The sequence below is a fragment of the Macaca fascicularis genome, chromosome 6, assembly GCF_037993035.2.
Source record: "Macaca fascicularis isolate 582-1 chromosome 6, T2T-MFA8v1.1".
Lineage (NCBI taxonomy): Eukaryota > Metazoa > Chordata > Mammalia > Primates > Cercopithecidae > Macaca > Macaca fascicularis.
In genome coordinates this window covers 182,473,324-182,489,999 of record NC_088380.1, presented here as the reverse complement: position 1 = coordinate 182,489,999, position 16,676 = coordinate 182,473,324, and the positions used below count along the sequence as shown (strand labels likewise).

Genomic DNA, 16,676 nt, shown 5'->3' with positions numbered 1-16,676 from the left:
CCATGTGCCAGATCCTCTCTTGAATTTCTGCCACACATTCCATAGCAGTCCAGTGAGGTGGAAACCATAGCTATCCCCATTTTACCTGAGGAACTTGAGAGCAGGAAAAGTGAAATGATTTCTCTGGTAAATGCCAGTGAGGGTCCACCAGGATCTAAAGCCCAGGCTACCTCATCGCAGATCCTGCGCTCACAGGTACTTTCTTGTAAGCTGCTCTGCAGAAGTCTTCCTGCTTCCTCCCCTTACCTTATTCCAGGCTGCTATAGATGGGCTGTGTCTCACCCAGAATTCATATGTCGAAGCCTTAACTCTCAGTGTGGCTGTATTTGGAGATAATAAGGAAGTAACAAAGGCGAAATGAGGTGGTCATAAGAATGGGTTTCTGATCCTGCAGGATTAGTTTCCTTATAAGAAGCAATGCCAGAGCGCTGTTTCTCTGCACCTGCTCAAAGAGGTCGGATGTGCACACAGTGAGATGGCGGCCACCTACAAGCCAGGAAGAGAGGTCTTACCAGAAAGTGACCATGTGGACACCTTGATCTCAGACTTCCAGCCTCCAGAACGGTGAGAAAACACATTTCTGTTGTTTAAGCCACTGGTCTGATGTATTTTGTTACGGCAGCCTGAGCAGACAAATACACAGGTAGACTCAGTAAAGTGAAGGAGATGGGACAGGAAGTGTCATTTCCCTGAGCACCTGCTTGTGGCTTGCCAAGTGCTGACCGATCCATCAGGCACATAGGCACAGACCTAAGGCCCACGATACTTTTAGGGACCCTCAAAATATTTTAATTTCTTCTAAAAAATCATAAGATAATTTTTTCATGTTAAAAAAAAATTTCTAGGGTCCACAAACTTCTGCTATGGAAACAAGGACGCATGAAGGCACAAGTACCTAGAGCTCATGAAAGTCATGATGAAGTCCTATGTATCCCTGGCTTTGATCAGGCATCAGCACACACGGCCGGGGGGCCAAATCCAGCCTACTGCCTGTTTTTGTAAATACATATTGCCTGTGGTTGCTTTTGTGCAACAAAGATAGAGTGAGAAGTTGTGGCAGAGATTGTATGGCTTACAAAGCCGAAAGGACCTACTCTCTGCTCCTTGGGAGAAAAAATATTGTCAACCCCTGCTTTGCATTCATTCATTGAGTTGATCCATGCCCCGTGAGGCTAGACATTTTATCCTTATTTTTCTAGATAAGAAAACTGAGGCTGAGCAAGGTGAAATGGCTTGTCGCAGATCGCATAGATTTGCAGCAAGGAAATGTTGACTTAACAGAAAGCTCTTGCTCTTTCTGTCGCAACCAGGCCCAGTCCGGGTGTTTGTTTGGTCCCCTTCCTTCCTGAAATTGCCCTCTTTTCTTGCTAACTACACAGAATGAAACTGCAACAATTAAGCAAAACTTGTTACCACAATTAATTTCAGTTCAAGCAATATTTTCTGTGCCAAGCCTGTTCCTATACTCGGTGCCATCAATATAAAGACAAAGGGCCGAGTGTGGTGGCGCACGCCTATAATCTCAGCACTTTGGGAGGCCAGGGTGGGTGAATCGCTTGAGGCCAGGAGTTCAAGATCAGCCTGGGTAACATAGAGAGACCCCATCTCTACAAAAAATAAAAATAAAAATTAGCTGGGCATGGCGGCGTGTGCCTATATTCCCAGTTCCTCAAAAGGCTGAACCAGAAGTATCACTTGAGCCTAGGAGTTGAAGGCTGCAGTGAGCTATGGTGGTGCCACTGCACTCCAGCTCAGGTAACAGAGATCCTGTCTCTAAAATAATAATAGTAATAATAATAATATAATGGTAAAGACAAAGAAGACACACCCTCTGGGAAATTGTATAGGACAGTGACTATTACTTGAGTGTTCCTGCTGGCCGGAGTGGCCGTGATAAGCCATTCTCCCTCTCTGAGCCTTGTGGCTTGCTTTTCTAATCATGCAGCCAGCGTGGTTGTTAAGAGTGGGGCTCTGGAGGCAATAGACTAAAGCTTGAATCCTGTTGTGTAACCTCACCTGTTGTCTCCTCTATGAAACTGAGATGTGAATAGCTTCTCTCTCATAGAGTTGTTGTGAAAAGCAAAGGAACTCAACATGAAAATGCCTTCGAATGCCGCCACAGAAGGGGAGCTTAATGATGATTAACCACTGTTATTATTATTATCATTATTACGCACCAGGACCACTTAGATTTATTTTTTATTGTTTATTCTTAATTTTTTAAAATTTATTATTTATTTATTTTTGAGATGCAGTCTCACTCTGTCGCCCAGGCTGGAGTGCAGTGGCATTATCTCAGCTCACTGCAACCTCTGCCTCCCGGGCTCAAGTGATTCTCATGCCTCAGCCTCCTGCCCAGCTGGGACTGCAAGAACCTGCCACCATGCCTGGCCAATTTTTTGTATTTTGGTAGAGATGGGGTTTCACCATGTTGCCCAGGCTGGTCTCGAACTCCTGAGTTCAGGTGATCCACCTGCCTCACCCTCTCAAAGTGCTGGGATTATACAGGGGTGAACCACCATGCCCAGCCAGACCACTTAGATTTCTGGGCTTGGTGAGAAGGCCTCACATTGGGGTCTGCTAGAGACTTGGAATCTAGTCCAAAGTGTTTCTGACTAGCCACGTGGCTCTAGATAAGTCCCTTCCTCTCTCCAGGCCTCAGTTTCTCCACACAATCACCAGTTAATCTCCACCCAGCATTAATTTTCCCTTTTCTTCTAGACTGTCCTCGCTGCTCTCTCCCTCCTAGGCCTTGTTTCCCTCAAGGATTGCCTGGCGCGGGGCCTGCCCTGTGGCCCCATTGCCCACTTGGTGACTGCCACTGTGGCCTGCCCTCCAGTGACTCAGATGGGTACATCCTAGGTAAGGTCAGAATCCAGGTGCAGAGCCCACCAGAGCCCAGAAAGGCAAACAGGGAAGGAAATGAGAAGAACAGGTTGTAGCTGACTTAGCACCAAGGTATACCTGTTTGCCCAGAGGATGAAACAGAACCCTCCAGAATTTGGAGATTACCCCTCCACAACGGGGGCCCTAGAAGATCAAGCACGTCCGAGCTCGTGGGTGTGCAGTCGTGTGTACAGTTCACGTAGCTCATTCAGAGCCAGGTCTCTTCCCTGTTCATGCCACTTGCTTCCTCAAACCCTCCTTCTCAGCAGGAATCCTCATTCAGGGCCTCCAAGGAGGTCTCCGAGGACCCTCCTCAGTGGGAACCACATCTGAACCTGCTTCTGGCTTCCAGCTGCAGGGGCTGCCTCCTTCCCACCCACCTTCCTAGCTCTGTGCACCCAGCCACACGGGCCTCTTCTCTGTTTTTCTGTAAAGCCAAGTTTGCTCGCACCACTTTGGCTGATAATTTCTCTTTTTAAAGGCTGGCCCCTTTGATTCTACTTCTCCGGGAGGTCACCCCAGCGAAAGCAGCACTCCCCAGACACTCTTAACCTTGCTCTGTATTCTGCAGGGCACCTTGACTCTGGGAGGCTCCTATCTGTGTATTTATTGTCTGTCCCTCTGCCCCAGTGTAAGCTCCATGAGACCACAGCCCTTGTTCCTCCATCCTGACTGCCTTTGCAGGATCAGGGCAGCGCCTGGAGCATAGGAGGTACCAGTCATAGCTGCTGAGGGACTGAATGAGTGCATTCACTCACATCTTAAAACTGCATCTTTCCATCTTTTTTTTTTTTTTTTTTGGCAGAGTCTTGCTCTGTCACCCAGGCTGCAGTGCAGTGGCACCATCTCGACCCACTGCAACCTCTGTCTCCCAGGTTCTAAGCGATTCTGCTGCCTCAGCCTCTCGAGTAGCTGGGATTACAGGCGCCTGACACCACGCCCATCTAATTTTGTATTTTTAGTAGAGATGGGGTTTCACCACGTTGGCCAGACTGGTCTCAAACTCCTGACCTCAGGTGATCCACCCGCCTCGGCCTCCCAAAGTGCTGGGATTACAGGCGTGAGCCACCACACCTGGCCCCATCTTTCCTTTTTTATGAGAGGAGGCTGAGGCCTAGGAGGAGCCATAAGGTGGAGAGATTTTCTGAGGGATCTAGCAGTGTGACTTGGACCCCAGGCCACGTGGCAGAGAAGTTGAGGGAGGAGCGCAAGCTTTGGAAACAGGCACCTGGGTGTGGGGCCTTCCTCCGCTTTACTAGCTGTGTGACCCTGGGCAAGTGACTCACCCTCTCTGAGCCTCTTCTTTATCTGTGAAATCATCACTCGGGTGGGTGGTGTTCTGGGAAGATAGAATCTGATGAGTGAGTGTGAGTGCGCTGTGTGCTGATGAGGGTGTGGGGATGGTGGTGGTGGTGTTTGTCTCAGACTCTGTGCTGCTTTGCCAGAGGTGGCTGAACCAAAAGGCTCTCAGGGGCTGCAGACCCCGCACCTGCCTAAAAAGCAACTCACAACTCCACCTGGGGTCTTCCGGGAGTTTGCAACCATGACCTCTAAGAAAACATAAACGACTCTGGGCTGTATATATATTTTTAATTGTATAATAGTAAAATACATAAAGCATTTATAATCTTAGCTATTTTCAAGTGTACAGCTCAGTGGCATTAAGTACATTCACATTGTGTGCCGCCATCACCACCATCTATTGCCAGAGCTCTTTTCACCTTCCCCTGCTGAAACTCTGCACCCATGAAACACTAACTCCCCATTCTCCTCCCCTCACAGCCCCTGGCAGCCGCCATTCTACTTCCTGTCTCATAGTTTGACTATTCCAGGTAGGTCGCATAGGTGGAATTAGAGTATTTGTTCTTTTGTGATAGGCTTATTTCAATCAGCATAATGTCTTCAAGGTCCACCCATGTAGCATACATCAGAATTTCCTTCCTTTTTAAGACTGAGTACTATTCCATTGTGTATAGGCCCCATATTGTTTATCCACTCATCTGTCGTTGGACACGCAGGTTGCTTCCACCTGTTGGTTATTGTGAGTAATGCTGCTATAAACGTGGCTGTAGCTGGGCGCGGTAGCTCACACCTGTAATCCCAGTTCTTTGGGAGGCTGAGGCGGGCGGATCACCTGAGGTCAGGAGTTCAATACCAGCCTGGCTAACACGGCGAAACCCCGTCTCTACTAAAAATACAAAAATTAGCCAGGCGTAGTGGCGGGCGCCTGTAATGCCAGCTACTCGGGAGGCTGAGGCAGGAGAATCGCTTGAACCCGAGAGGCAGAGGTTGCAGTGAGCTGAGATCCCGCCGTTGCACTCCAATCTTGGTGACAGGAGTGAAACTCCACCTCAAAAATGTATAAATAAGTAAATAAACATGGCTGTACAAATAGCCCTTTGAGGCCCTCCTTTCTTTTGAATAAATACCCAGAAATGAAATTGCTGGATCATATGGTAATTCTATTTTTAATTTGTTGAGGAACAGCCATACTGTTTTACACAGAGGCTGCACAATTTTACATTCCCACCGATGGTACACAAGGGTTCCAATTTCTCCATATCCATGCCAACACTTCTTATTTTCTATTTTTTTGATAGTAATCATCTTAATGGATGTGAGGCGATATCTCATTGTGGTTCTGATTTGCGTTTCCTTAGTGATTAGTGATGTTGAGTTTCTTTGCATGTGCTTGTTGGACATATGAATATCTTCTTTGGAGAAATATGTATTCAAGTCCTTTGCCCATTTTTTAATTGGGTTGTTTTGCTGTCGTTGAATCATAGTTGTTTATATATTTTGGTTATTAACTCCTCATCAGATACGTGATAGGCAAATACTCTAATTCCATAGTTGCCTTTTCACTCTGTTGCTTCTGTCCTTAGATGCATAGAACTTTTATATTTTGATGTAGTCCAAGTTATCTATTTTTACTTTTGTTGCTTGTGCTTTTGATGTCATAGCCAAGAAAATATTGCCAAATCCAATGTCATAAAGCTTTTCTCCTGTGTGTTCTTCTGAGAGTTTTATAGTTCTAGACTATTTTAAAAGCCAAAAAAAAACATGGTAAAATGTAAAACGATCTCAGTGCAGCCTGGGGCCCTCTGACTCAGATGCCCCAAGCCAACAGTCTTGTGACTGGAGATCATTTGTGTCCAGTTTGTGGGCAGAGCAATGCAAGGCAAGCAGTGGACAAGCTGTCTGAGAGCTCCTTGCTTCCCCACATGAGGGGCCTTGGTTTTCCCATCAGTAAAATGTACCCGCTTCATGGATTTGTGAGGATTAAATGAGAAGGAATGTAAAGCAACTGACCCTTCCTGGGTGTCTGAGGCCCTGATCGCTCTGAGCTGTGGAGGGCCTTAGCTGGGTCACCAAGAGAACTCTTGAAGATTTCAGACCAGCCCAATCTCTGCAACAATTCTTCCACAGAAGTGCAGCCCAATAATAAAATCAGGAATTCTCAACTTTACAAATAGCACTAGAAAAGATTAAAGAGGATCCGATTCCTAACCCACTGGACACTTGTTCATGCCCATTTTCCCTCCATCCTCAGCCAACCCCCAGGGCTCCAGCCCCTTCCTCGCCCAGCCTCACCCAATGCCCTCCCCCCAGCAAGTACACACGCTCCTCCCTCCTCCACTCTCTGAACACACGCTCCTCCCTCCTCCACTCTCTGAACACACGCTCCTCCCTCCTCCACTCTCTGAACACAGATGAACTCCTTTCTGATGTGCTCTTTTCTTTGCCCTTTTTGCTAGGCCTGGATCATATAAAGCTCTTGTGAGACCTGGAGAAGCAGCAATGGCAAAACCAGCATTGTCTGTGGGAGGAGCCAGGATGTAAAAACAATCCAGGTTAATAAGTTTAAAAACATCCAATCAGTCAACATGGGTGAACTTTGAAAACACTGTGCTGAGAAAAGGAGCCAGTCACAAAAGCCCACATATGAGATGAACGTCCACAACAGGCAAATCTAGAGAGACAAAGTAGATTGTTGGCTACCTGGGTCAGGGGTGACAGCTAATGGGTACACGGTTCTTTTTGGGGTGATGAAAATATTCTAAAACGGATTGTGATCATGGATACACAGCTCTGTGAATGCACTGAAAAAGATTAAACCGTACACTTTAAAAGGGCGAATTGGATGGTGATGTGGTTTGGCTGTGTCCCTGCCCAAATCTCTTCTTGAATTGTAGCTCCCATAATTTCCATGTGTTGTGGGAGGGACCTGGTGGGAGATAATTGAATCATGGTGGGGGATTCCCCCATACTGTTATCATGGTAGTGAATAAGTCTCATGAGATCTCATGATTTTATAAGGGGAAACCCTTTCCACTTGACTCATTCTCTCTTGTCTGCCGCCATGTAAGACCTGCCTTTCACCTTCCACCATGATTGTGAGGTCTCCCCAGCTACGAGAAACTGTGAGTCCACTAAACCTCTTTTTCTTTATACGTTACCCAGTCTCAGGTATGTCTTTATCAGCAGCGTGAACGTGGACTAATGCAGACGGTATTTGAATTATATCTCAATAAATCTGTTAAGAAAAATCTCTTCATCTACCAAAGATACATCAGTGCTCCTAGAGGCGAAGTTGCTGATCCAGGGTCACAACCAGCAAGTGACAAAGCTGGGAACCAAGACTAGTCTGCGTGGCCTCAAGGGCTGCTTTATTCCTCTCCCCTGGGCTGCCTCCCTCAAGGATAAGTGAGGAGGCAGAAGTTTGGCATTGTCCTTCTAAAATCAAAGGGGTATTAGCAAATATTTTAACAGTATTCTCCATGAGCGATCGGATGTGCTTTCTTCTTTGTTCTTTCTGTATTGTTTGAGTATTTTAATATCTTTTTTTATTATAAAATGTTTTAAAAAGAATACATTATTCAAGAACTATAGGTGACAGTAAGTTTCATGGGGGTCAGTAGTAAACAATTACTCTTGTCATTGCTCTGCTGAGGTGGCAGGTGCTTTTTAATGTGGCAGGCACGAAACCACTTTTGCAAAATGACATCAATGAGAAAATTGTGGCAGTGGGGGAGAGCTGATTTAGCCAGCCTGCCTTGTGCCTTTAGGCTTCGAGCTGCCTTTGATTATTCCTGGGCTAGCTTTGGAAGACATTTAGTTTACAGTTTAAATGATAACAGCCAGGCCGGGTACGGTGACTCATGCCTATAATCCCAACACTTTGAGAGGCCGAGGCAGGTGGATCACTTGAGGTCAGGAGTTTGAGACCAGCCTGACCAACATAGGGAAACCCTGTCTTTACTAAAAATTCAAAATTAGCCAGGCGTGGCAGTGCACACCTATAATCCAAGTTACTTGGGAGGCAGAGGCAGGAGAATCACTTGAACCCGGGAGACGGAGGTTGCAGTGAGCCGAGATCGTGCCATTGTACTCCAGCCTGGGCAACAAGAGCGAAACTCCGTCTCAAAAAAAGAAAAAAAACATTGATGACAGCCCTTCCCCAAAACTCAACCACCTTCCTAAAGCTAACGAGAGGCTGCCAGACTACAGAACAGGAGCCTGAATTCTGCTAAGGTATAGACATAAACAACCGCCAGCCATTATTCCACAGGTCATAAGATACGCAACTCCCCAGTCACACCTGCAAATAGCATCACTATGGTAGAACCTAAGTTTGGCCTTTTGGAAATATCTTTTCAGATTTTTTGCATGTCTGACACCTAGGGTTCCACCAGGATCCACCCTCCGATGGTGGCTCCATCTGGACCTACCCACTCTCCTGTGGCCCCTCCCAGAAGCGATTCAGGGCAGGAGGATCATTTCCTACACCGTTTGGATTATACCCCCCAACCAGTCAACAGCCACCCCATCCCTTTCCCCAGACTACCTGTGAAAAACCCTAGCCCGTGAATTCCAGGGAGACCGATTTGAGAAATAAGAAAACTCTGGTCTCCCGTTCAGCCCGCTCTGTGTGAATTAAACTCTCTCCATTGCAATTCCCCTGCCTTGATAAATCAGCTCTGTCTGGGGTGTGGGAAAGAGAACCCACTGGGCGGTTACAGGCACTGGACTTAGTGTATGATGCACGATGTGGAGGCAACGGTTGTTCTCATTTTACAGATGAGATCAGTTAGGTTTCAAGAAATGAAGTTGCCTGTCCAAGGGGCACAGCAGGAGATGGCAGGGCCAGGATCCACCCCCAAGTCTGTGGGTTCCAGAGTCTGTTTCTGGAATTTAGGTATTTCCCATGGAGGCATATTGTCTAGATCAGTAGACACAAGGGTCTGGCCACTGGCCACACTCATTGGCCATGATGGTTAGTTCCAGACTCTGCCCTTGTGGAGGAGACGAAGTAGAGAGGAGACGGCACAGGGAGCCATGCTGTATAGGAGCAGTTGGGGGTCTGAGGAGGAGGGACTGGGGGCATAACACTGTCACTGCTTGGTCTTGGCCAGATGGTGCTGGGGAGTGGGGGACTTTGTGAGGCCAAGGAGGAGCGACAGAGGGAGCTGTGACCAATGGTCAAACTTGGATGGGAGATAGGTTAGGATCTAACTGTCCAGAGATGAGATTGGTCAGCCTTGTGAAGTAGTGAGCTCCCCATCACTGGAGGTGTGCAAGCTGAGGTTTGATTTCAGCTTGTCAGAGATGATGAGGGGTGGCTTTATGCATTGCGTGGGAGTTGGATTCGATGATTGTATTAGTCAGCTTGTGCTGAGTAAAATCCCACCCTACCCCTGCTCCACCAAATCTCAGTGGCTTACCACAAGCAGTTATTTCTCATACGTTGGTCTTCAGGTCAGCTGTGGTTCAGCTGGGCTTGAGTTCTTTTCAGAAAGAAATAGGGGATATGGCAACAAGCTAGCACCGAAGCACGAATGTAGCCAGATTCCCCATGGTGGGCAAGTGGCAGATAGATCTTAGGATAATAATTTTGGAATAATATTCAAGTTGAAGCTGTTGCCTCTGCTGTGTGATGTGCAATCACTACTCTCCACAGCCCTAAAACTTGAGTAAAAATCTTTTATGTACAGAAGCTTGTGTTCCTGGCAATGGGGGAGTGAGATGATCAGTCCAGCGTTCAGCATGGGAGAGAGTGGGAAGCAAAGGTAGCATGGAGAGTGAGAACTCAGAAAAGGAGATGAGCGCCAAGGCTGACTGAGGGAGAGGGAGATGTCTAGAATGGGGGTGTGAGTTAGTTTCAAGGAATACGCTTAGCCCAATAGGCTGGAGGGGACTCAGGGCCTCCAGGTGGCTGCCATCTGACTTACCTTTGGGGTAGTTTTGTGCTCTATGGAGAATCCTTTGCAGCTTGGGCTAGCCATCAACCTAGCGCTGAGACAGAACAGTGTCCTCACAGCGTTGGGGAGTACAACCTGGGGTTGGGCGGACCCTCAGAATAGACCCCAAAGCCAGAATGGAGTCATTGCAGTCTGAAATCAGCCCTGGAGTCTTGTGGAGTCCCTCCACTCTGGGCTGGCTGTTCCAGGCAGAGTGTCAAGGCAACTGCAGTGTTGAGAGAACTTTCTAGAACCTTTCAGCCAAGCAAGTCTCCTGAGGCAAATGTACAAGAGGCAGGACAACCCCAGGCAGCTCTCTATCGGGGTAAGTCAGAATACAGTGTGACTGAGTCTGGAAGAGGGATGCACACGGTCCAGGGAGGCTGGAAGGGAGAAGCCGGTGAGTGCCCCAGGAGCCTCCACACAGGCTACCTGTGGGCAGGGCCTGGGAGGATGGAGCGGAGTTTATCTGATGGCAGCAGGGAGGAAAGGCTTTTTAGGTGGAAGGAGGAACGTGAGGCAGAATCTAAAGGAGCATGACACACAGCCTCACTAGTTAACAGGAGCTTTTTATCTCTTTTCCCATGTATTTCTCTTTCCTGTTAAAAATGGAAAATGTATTCAGATGTATGCTAATTACGCACCCCACACCCGGAATAGAAAAAGTCGTAGGCAGAGGCTGCAGAATCGTCACTCCTGCGGTAGCTTCTCGCGGTGAGAGATCACAGAGGCTGTGGCTTCCGAGGAAGGTCCGCAGACCCCGGTGCTCTAAGCCACCCTTGGGGCAGCTACGCTCAGCAGAAAAGTCGCAGACTGTGCAGCCTCACGGAGCAGGGTTCAAGGCCCAATGCGGGCACTTTTAGGCTGCGTGACCTTGGAGAAGTCATTTTGCCTCTCTTAATTTTCATTTCCAAAATCTAAAATAAGGATGCAGGATAAGGATACAGGCCCATCCTCCTGTCACTGTGTCTCCTCCAGGGCCAAGCGCTTGCACTGTCTCCCTGAGCGTTTGCCAACTGGAGGCCCAAGGCCACCTCTTCCTTGATCTAGAAGCTGCCCGGCTGCTTGACCCAAAGCACAAGAGCACCTTGATCCGTCTTTCACTCTGTTGTTAAGGAGACCTTTAAGAAGGTGAGAGCAGCCAAGCAGGAAGCACACCCATCTTCCCTGCTAGAACTCAGGCCAGCTTCCTGGTGACCTCTTACCAGGGTCAGCAGCACTAGCTCCATCAACAGGACCTGGATTCCTGTGCCCCTGGCTTCAGGGGGATGCCCAGAATGGAACTGTCTCCCTTTGACCCCACACAGAGCAGGTAAAGCAGTCTCCTCTTTGGATCTGGAGGGCTCTGGAATGTGTGGAGCCTGGGCTAGAATTCTGGTTCAGCTGTGACACCTTGGGCAGATCCACTCACCTCTCTGAGCCTCAGTTTCCTCACAGTTAAAATGGGGATGACAGCATTCACCTCACAGAATTACGATGAGGGTGACATTAAATGAGATAATATATGCAAAGTGGCAGATGTATAGTGAGTGCTCATAAACGGCAGCTATTTTTACCTCCATGAATGCACCTTCAGACTGTGCTAGGTTTTTCGGAAGCTCTCATTCCCTGAGAACCCTGTCCATGCTCTGAACCCCAGCTCAGAGTTTGTGATCTTGCTTGCCTCTCCCTGCACCCCTGTTTTTCTTGCTTAACCTCTTTTTGCTAAAAGGAAACTGAGGCTTAAAGAGGTGAAGTGAAGTGTCAGAGCTAGGATTCCAGCCCACCGTTCTGATGACAGATTTCGGGCTCTCTCCCCACTCTGTCACTCTAGTGGGCAGCTCACATTTGGGGCCAGGGTCCCGGAGGCCCTTCTGGACTCAAGGAAGGATGTCAGCTCCAGGAGAGGGAGCCTGGGGTCCAGCAGTGCCCAGCTTCCAGAGCACTTGGCACAGTGGTGCCAAGATTGTGGGAGTGCTCACCCAGGGAGGCAACGAGGGGTACATGGTCTGAGAATTTAACGGCAATAATAAAATCAACTGAAAGTTAGCTTGCTTTTAAAATTATAACCATGTGCCTGCAATTCTAAACAATGTTCATGATATAATACCCCTCCTTGAAAAGAAATTGTTGGTCTATGTCTAAACAACTGCTGTGGCTGTTATTGAGAATTCATGCATGTGAGTAAGGCATGAGATCTAATGTATTATGAGAGTAATGTACATCAGCTTCTGATTAGCACGTTTTTATCACTTACTCTTTAAAAATATTATTCTTCATGGAAATTAATTCTTCTTCTTCTTTTTTTTTTTTTTTTTTTGAGACAGAGTCTCACTCTGTTTCCCAGGCTGGAGTGCAGTGGCATGATCTCGGCTCACTGCAACCTCCACCTCCCAGATTCAAGCAATTCTCCTGCCTCAGCCTCCTAAGTGGCTGGGATTACAGGTGCACACCACCACACATGGCTAGTTTTTGTGTTTTTAGTAGAGGTGGGTTTTCACTATGTTGTCCAGGGTGGTCTAGAACTCCTGGCCTCAAGTGATCCACCCACCTTGGCCTCCCAAAATGCTGAGATTACAGATGTGAGCCACCACGCCCAACCTCTACATGGAAATTAATTCTGAGCGTTCCTTGTCACACAGTCAGCCTTGACAAACTCAAATTCAGCTGTACATTCTTCTTTTGGGTATAAATTTGTAAAGATGCAGAGTTGTTCGAGTTCACTTTGGATGAAGTTTGTCTCTACCCCTGTGATACTGTATATTCCTGTGTTTGAACAATAGATTTGAAATAAATAGCACAGTAATTGTAAAGATGAAGAAACTGACCTTGAGTTTCTTTAACTCTGTCATTCTGCATAATCACTTAAAGCTCTTATTTGTGTTTAAAATTTAAAACAGCAAAGTACACATTTTTAGATGTCATATTTTTGTTTGATAGTGTAACTTCCATTTACACATGAAAAATATGTTTCATGATTTCATTATTATTTTATTTCAGAGTATTATAATTTAATATTCCCCTTGTATAGAGAAGAGGATCTAAAAAATTGTCTTATCTGGATCAGATATGGTAGATATTCCCTGTCAAGGAACAACCAGACTGAAGCCAGTTCCCTGGGGAGCTGGAGCAACCTCTGCCTCCCTGCTCAGATCAGGACTGACTGTCCAGTGGTCTAGGGGACTGAGGCCATGTGCTGTGGTCTCATGAAGGAGGCAGTGGCCAATATGACATGGAAACACAGACTTTGGAATCAGAAAGACCAGGTCTGAATTCCAAATGGCTGTGTGGCTTTGAGTAAGTTACTTCACTTCTCTGAGCCTCAGTGTCATCATCTGTAAAATGGGAGATGCCAACAGTAACTATCTCCTGGTTTGATGAGAGTGTTCAATGAGATAATGTTGCCAAATTCTGCCCAGCCCACAGTTGGTGTGCAAGGACTGGTGGCCACTGGCTTTTTTGTTGGTTTGTTTTGGTTTTTGTTTTTTTGAGATGGAGTTCTGCTCTTGTTGCTCAGGCTGGAGTGCAATGGCAGGATCTCAGCTCACTGCAACCTCCGCCTCCTGGGTTCAAGCGATTCTCCTGCCTCAGCCTCCTGAGTAGCTGAAATTACAGGCGCCCGCCACCGTGACCGGCTAATTTTTTGTATTTTTAGTAGAGACAAGGTTTCACCATGTTGGCCAGGTTGATCTCAAGCTCCTGACCTCAGGTGATCCACCTGCCTTGGCCTCCCAAAGAGTTGGGATTACAGGTGTGAGCCCCTATACCCGGCCCAGTCATTGTTAATGATGTAATTTCCATTCATCAAGGGCTAGCAAGGAAGGAAAAGATTGGAAGTGAAAGTGCCTTTGCAAAAATTATGACAGTGGCAGACATTTGACCTGACTGTATCTTGCTTCTAACCCCCACGCTGTCCTTGCTCATTCCTAGATGTATACTGAGCTGATTATGGGAGGAATTTAGTTTATAGTTTAACTTTGAAAAAAAGATGATAACAGCCCCTTCCCAAAACTAACCAATCCTTCCTTGGGGATTGGACTTACTTTGTAAGACTAACATTAGCCAGAAGATCAGAAGTTACAGCTCGAGAGTCACGCAGCCAGAGGCCACAAGATTCCGAACCTCCTAACTGCTTCTGTAGATGGCATCACTATTATAAGACCTGAGATTGGTGTTCAAGGTATTGTTAAGGCCCTGAATTCTGATGGACCAGCTGGCACCACCTAGACTGGTAAACTGGCTCATCTGGTCTTGGATCCCCACCAAGGAACTGACTCAGCACAAGAAGACAAGCTCCAGCTCCCTATAATTTCATCCCCGACCCAACCAATCAGTGACCCCATTCCCTAGTCCCCTGCCCACCAAACTACCCTTAAAAAATCCTGGCCTTTGCAATTTCAGGGAGGCAGATTTGAGTAATAATAAAACTGTCCTTCCACTTAGCTGACTCTGCATTTATTAAACTCTTTTTTGTTGCAAAAACCTTCTTTTCTCCAGTGCACTGCCTTTTCTGGGCAGCAGGTGAAATGAACATATCAGGCTGCTGGCCCATTTCAGAGGCAGAACAGGGTGTGAGTGTGGGCATTTCCAGTGTGATCCCTGGCAGCTGGGATGAGCAGAAGAACAGAGGTTCTGTTTATGGGCTCAGGTACAAGATCTGGAGGGTATGATTTCTCAAGTGAAACTAGAGATGGAGAGTTTTCAGTGAAATCTTTCATTTTAAAATGTTGGTTCAAATACTTCTAAAACACTGTGAGGGTCAAACAAAACAAATGTGTGGGCTGAATGTGATCCATGGGCCACTGGTTAGCAACCACAGTCTAAGAAAAGATGGGTCCTGAAATACAATGAGAAGAAAGTCTGTTGCTCTGAGAAACATCAATTAATCTTTCTTTTCTTTCATCTTTGGCTCTCTAGCTCTGCTTTTCCTCTTCCCCTGTTTTGACTCTCCTCTACTCTCTATTTCATCTGTAAATGTCTCAGTAGTTATCTTTGAAATATTAGCACTCTTTATAATGTAACCATAATACCATTATCATACCTAAAATAATAGCAGTATTTCATCAAATATCCAGTAAGTATTTGATACTTTCCCTGTCTTATATATATATGATATATATCTTATATATCAACTCATATGTTCTAATTCAGTGTTTTCAAACCCTTTTTCATCATGGTCCCCCTAAGGAGCTTTCATAGACATATTTTCCCAGTCATCATAGCCTTCCCTCTCCTAATGAAATTTTAATAGCACAGATATACTCTATATTTCTTTGGATTCTGCAGCCCTTTGGAGAGCCACAAACCATTATAATAGCTAAGATTTTTCCATCATCCAAGAAGCAGTTTTTGCTCCACCGGTGACAATGGTCCACCACCACCTTGAAAAATGTATGCTCTAGTGAGATCCATATGAGATCCACACATAACAATTGGTTAATGTGTTCTCTTAGACCTCTTTTAAGGTTTCCTCTCTCTCTCTCTCTCTCTCTCAAGTTTTAAAAGCAATTAAGAAAATAATAATGTGTACATCTGTCTTTTAGAATTTCCCCTGAATTTTAGCTGAATTTTGCTGTCTGCATCTCCCTGGTGTTGGTTACCATGTTCCTCTGTCCCATGCATTTTCTGTGTATTGCTAGCTGGATCCAGTTGCGTTAATCAGGATGGGGATTGATTTTTTTCTTCCTCTTTCTTTTGCAAGACTATATCTTTTACTGATGGGAACAGACATTGATGATCTGGTCTAGATTCATTAATTTATTAGGGTTTCTCTCCCTTTAAGTAAATTGCTTCTAAGAGTTAATTCCTCAAAAGGCTGAAAAAATTTGCATTTCTTAAGGGTTGATTCATTGCACTCCCTGCAAAGAATGTTTTAAAGCTCCTTAATCTAAAACACAATGGCTATAATTAAAAGTTTAGCTCTGGTGGCTCTTGGAGGGCAGCAAAGTCATACATGTGAAATTCGTGTATTTCACAGCTCACTACAAACATAAGGAGAAAGGATGACCCAATCAGAAAAGTTCTTTCTGCCTTCTTTCCCTCCTTTGTTCCAATAATGAGTATTTACTAAGATCCTATCGTGAGTGCTGGATTCTCTCTTAGTACATAGGACCCCGTATTGAGCCAGCCAGAGTGGGGAGCTGGTGTTCCCAGAATAAACCTGTTCCTGACATGCAAGACATATCTCCAAGGTATTTTTAGGTGTTGGTGAGGGTGCGGGGAGATAGCTCCTTTAAAAGCCAAATCCTCACTTGGAAGAGAAAGAGGTTCACCAGAGGCTGCAGATCTGGTTAGAGTGTAATCTTTAACACAAAGCCAGATTGTACAGGGCAGGGTTTAGCCAAAGACTTGCTTCCAATGCTAATGAAGCAGAATTCCATCTTGAAGGGTGGAAGGAGGAAGCGTGGGGATCCAAGAGGGGCTAAGAACAAGATCTGTCTTTCTCCCCGGCTGGTGTCTCTGGTGCCTAGTGGATGCTTGGAACCAACTCTTTGAATAAATGAAGACCAAGTGAGATAATATAGAGAAAAATGCTTTTGCAATCTGTAAAATGCTATTATAGAATACTGG

At 46.1% G+C, this 16,676-nt stretch overlaps 1 long non-coding RNA gene across 2 annotated transcripts in view; it reads left to right on the top strand.

The window, feature by feature from the left end:
* Positions 1–434: 434 nt before the first annotated feature.
* Positions 435–16,676, top strand: part of LOC123574087 (uncharacterized) — a 74,509-nt gene continuing 58,267 nt past the window's right edge. The window contains exons 1-2 of one of the 2 annotated variants that reach the window (XR_012414367.1): positions 435–564; positions 6,645–10,452. This is a non-coding gene — a long non-coding RNA (uncharacterized lncRNA). The remainder of the gene's footprint in view (positions 565–6,644; positions 10,453–16,676) is intronic. The other variant, XR_012414368.1, reaches the window with a different exon arrangement.